Here is a 4,571-nt window from a genome sequence, read left to right on the forward strand (position 1 = left end):
CATTGTAATGGTATAAATTCTTCGTTTCAGTAAAGGCTTGGGGACACGAGAAGTTTTTTTCGCGTTGATGCAATGCAACATGTTCTATCCCACCAACACAAGAAAAAAAGTGTGTGTCTCATGGTTTCTTTTTTGTTTCATGGGACAAAAAGTGAGGGAAATACCCAAAAGACACCCTGATTTTGTCCCAGGGACAAAAGTGAGATTTCACTTTTATTGGCAGAAAGAAAAATGGGGTGGAGACACGAAAAAACGTTTCATTTTGGTGAGATGGAGCATGTTGTATTGCACCAACGCGAAAAGAACTTCTCGTGTCCCCAAGCCTTAACTTCTATAGGAAATTTTTTAAAGACGCTTCTTTACACGCTTTTTTTAATAAGAATGGTGTAAATCCATTTCATCATGGATATTCTTAACTTTTTTGGGAAAATCATCCTAAAATATTCTTACAGCACATGCTTAGGTTAGGATCCTAATTCATACTAGATATTTAGTACATAAACGTCTCAAGCATAAAATGGCACTTTAGTAAAAGGAGTGAGCCTTACTTTGGGGGTAGTTTTTGAAGATGCTCTAAAAATGGCATTCTTAGCTTTAGTAGCAATATTCCATGATGGTGATATTCTTAAGCATATTCTTAGTTTTTTGGCCATTTTCATCATGGACATTCTTATAAAGTGTATTCTTATAAAAAAAAGCCTTTATTGGTTACACGTTTTTTTTTAAGAAACACACTTTTAAGAAACATGAGGCTCAGAATGCCTAAAAACTAAGAAACATCTAAGAAACATGCTGAGGCTGAGAATGAGAAAATAACATTTTAGTTTAATTCGGTTTCTTTTAAGAATCTTCCAATCAAGGTTCCAGAAATATACATACATAACAGTTAGAAACACTTGAGAAAGTCAGAAAATCAATATAGAAGATAGGAAAGTACCGTAGATTAGTCAATTAGACTATTGTACTATCGACATGCCTCCTTTAAGCTTGACAAAGTTTAGAAACATGTAAGAAACATTTAAGGCTCAAAAGGCCGATTTCTTAAGAAACATTGAGGCTGCTTGAGAAAACTAGTTTCTTAAAAAAAAAAAACGTGTATTTTGTTCATTAAATTTTTGTGGATGTTGAGACTTATTGAGAGGTATTTCTTTCTTTTAGCTTCTCGCCAAATAATTGTTGCTTACCATTTTGATTCTACTTTCGCTAGATAAAGGTCTGAGGGCCACTTGAAACAAATTTTATCAAAATGAAACATGTACAAGTTGCGGTTCAATTACTAAACTTTGTTTCAAGTGGCCTACCCTGTCTCAGAAAAAACAATTTTCGTCACCGTAATGAAAAGTAGAAAAAACTTTTCATTGTAAAGTAAAAAGATATTTTTCTTTTCCTCTTTCTGACCAATCTTGCTCCACATTCGTGTCAATCCAATGTGAAAAAGCTTGTTAATTATAATTGATGAGTAAGCAATCGATAACAAAACCTTAAAGGGTGATCTAAAGAGAGATCAAAATCGTATACCTTATCGGGGAAAAAAATGTCAGGGAAAAGTGACGAAAATTTTGAGGAGGTGACGAAATTTTCCCCCGACGAATTTTTTCCCCGATATTTTATCACCCGACCAAAACTTTTATCCGATTTTTCTATCCCCGAAAAAATTTTTAAACCCCAACCAAAATTAAAGTCTAATTTTTTTACACCTTTATTAACCGAAATTAGTGCTTTAAACGTCGAATTACAAGATTTTTTTCGAGCTAGTGAAGGAAATTATTTCATTTTGGCAATTTAGTTGGGTGAAAGTGACTAAATTGTAAATTTCGTCGGGGAAAATTGACAAATTTGAAATTTTGGTCGGGGGAAAGTGACGAAAATGCCTCTAGGTGACGAAATTTTTCCCCGACGAAAAAAAAAACCCGATTAAATAAAACTCCGACATTTTTTTCCCCGATAAGGTACACAATTTTCTTTTTCTAAGAACAACGCGAGGAGGTGGAATTTCCGATAAGGTGTATTTGGACTTTTAGTATGTTTTGAAATGGGAAAAAGATAATATACAGTATTTTGGATATGGCTAACCTGGCAGAATTTATTCCTGCCCTCATTGAGTGGAAGAAGAACTGTTTGTTTGTTGTTGCTTTTTAAATTCTTTTCTACGGAAAGACCCCGGTTTTTGCCAGTAGTGGCAAATTTTATACAACTTTTTTATTGTTATATATAATTTGCCCTTACTAGCTAAAACCGGGGTATTTCCGTAGAAAATATTACGTCATGAATATCATGAATTGGCATTTTAAAAGCATTTTGACATGTAACTTGCCAATCCCCCCAAAGTTTTCAAGGTATATGTTACACGTTTTTTTAATAAGGAACCTAAACTTGGCTCCGAGCCTGGAGTTCCTTATTTTTCCAGAGAATTTAAGCCTCAAAGGTCCTTATCGAGTTCCTTATTTACTTAGCTGCTAAGATTGGATAACCATCTCTTACTGTTCCTTAAAACTTATTTTTTTATTCTCAGCCTGAGCAGTTCCTAAACAATTCCTTATTTTTTGGACCATTTTCAGCCTCGAGTTCCTTATAAACGTGTTCCTTATATAAAAAAAAAACGTGTACATGTCAAATTTAGACTGACTGGTCTGGACCATTACCCCTCATTTCTTACCAGGTAAATGTCAATGAGTTTACAGGTTTGGTGCCGTGATGTGAAATACATTGCCTCTATTACTATAGCCCGGGGTCCACTTAAAGCTTTTTTATAGACTGGATGGTGCGATTAAGGGGCCCGGTAGTATATGGTAATATGCTTTTGCTTAGATTTTCGTTGTTTTTGCCAGGTAACAAAAAAATGAAGCAATGTTTTTATTTGAAAATAAGGGATTCAAAATCTGTTATTGATGTTTATTTCTCATGCTTAATCATATCTTTCAACTTCAAGTAGCTTTTTTTTTATTTGAATTTCAAACATTTTTTTTCAAAATGGCAACCTTGTCAAATGCTCCTAATCTACTTCACTGGACTCAGCGTCATCAAATATTATTAGAAAGCAAAGTTCAGCCAAAAGTAGACTCTATATTATGATTTCTCTGGCTCAATTTCTCAATTACAGCCTGAATTTTGAAAATATATCAATTGCTCAGTCATCTCAACTAAGTTGATGACTTACTGATTCAATTTCTTAGTAATTCTAGGATTTTTCAAATTGTTACCTTAATGACCCCTATTAAATTAATGATGACTTTTGATATATGCATGACGTACACCCTTTTTATAAGAACTAGAAATTACTTATTGAGGCTTGGCCGCTCTGTTTTTTTTCGGTATCTTTTTTATACCCAATTTTTACTTTAATGTTTAAAGGCAAATTTGAGCTACCATTTGTTCATACCTCTAATGTTGATTTTCTTTGGAAATCAGCTCGATATTCTTAAATTGCTCATACGAAGTTTTCGCGTTTATAAGAATCGATGTTTTTATAAAGTTGATTTATCTAATACACACTGTATATAAGAACAAACTATATAAGAACATAAGGCCTCGATGACCAAAATATTAAGAACAAGTTTAGAACATTTTCAGGCTTTGCAGACTTTGAAAAGCCGATTTCTTGGGAAAAGCACAAAAATAGTCACAAAATCTTTAGAACATTTTCAGGCTTAACACTCAAAAAGTTAAGAGCATCGAAGGCTTCAAAAATTTTGAATGTTCTTATAAAAGAAACGTGTAGTTTCGATAATTTACAGAAAAAAACGATTTTTATGATGATAGTGGAAAAAAAGTGCTGAAACTGTATTTTGAGGAAAATTAATGCCCCCATTAGCATAACTAGATTTTAACCTTGTTGAAATTTGATGCCTTTAGCGTGTCATCGCTATGTTATTTGATAAGTAATGTTTTGTTTTTATAGAAATCTTGTACTTGCGTACCCAGTAAACAAAATAATGTTTATTTTACATTGAAATAATGTTATACCCTAACATCACATTCACATCTAGTTTGCAAATTTTTATTATGTCTGTTCTTGATGTCAATTTGATGTTACTCTGAAATATCATTTCAATGTTTATATCAGAGGTTTGTTAAATGTTACTTGCAAACATAATTTAAACATTTCGTTAGAATATAGTTTTAACATTTCATTCGAACATAATTTTAACATATCCCTTGAATATCATTTTAACATTTCATTCGAACATCATTTTAACTTATTTTTTGAACATCATTTTAACATATCCCTCGAGCATCATTTTAACATTTCTTTTAGACATCGATTTTACGTTTCATTTTGACATCAATCCTATGATATATGTTAACATAGATTTAACGTGTATGAGGGTATCTTAATTTGACGTGTTTATTCGTCCTTTTTCTAACATCACAGATATCTTTTAGTTTTGGTGTTTCTCGAACGTTAGGTTTTGCCGAAATTTCGATTGCACATTTGGATGTTATTTTTGTTCTGGTTCAAGTTTTGATTTCATGTTTGATCTAGACTTGAGTTTTATTCCTTTTGGAATACACGGAAAGTTGAAGTCTTGGTGTAGAAGGTATTATTGCAAGCAAGAACGAAAAGATTTTAT

The sequence above is a fragment of the Clytia hemisphaerica genome, unplaced genomic scaffold (genome assembly GCF_902728285.1).
Source record: "Clytia hemisphaerica strain Z4C2 unplaced genomic scaffold, Clytia hemisphaerica genome assembly, whole genome shotgun sequence".
Taxonomy (NCBI): Eukaryota; Metazoa; Cnidaria; class Hydrozoa; order Leptothecata; family Clytiidae; genus Clytia; species Clytia hemisphaerica.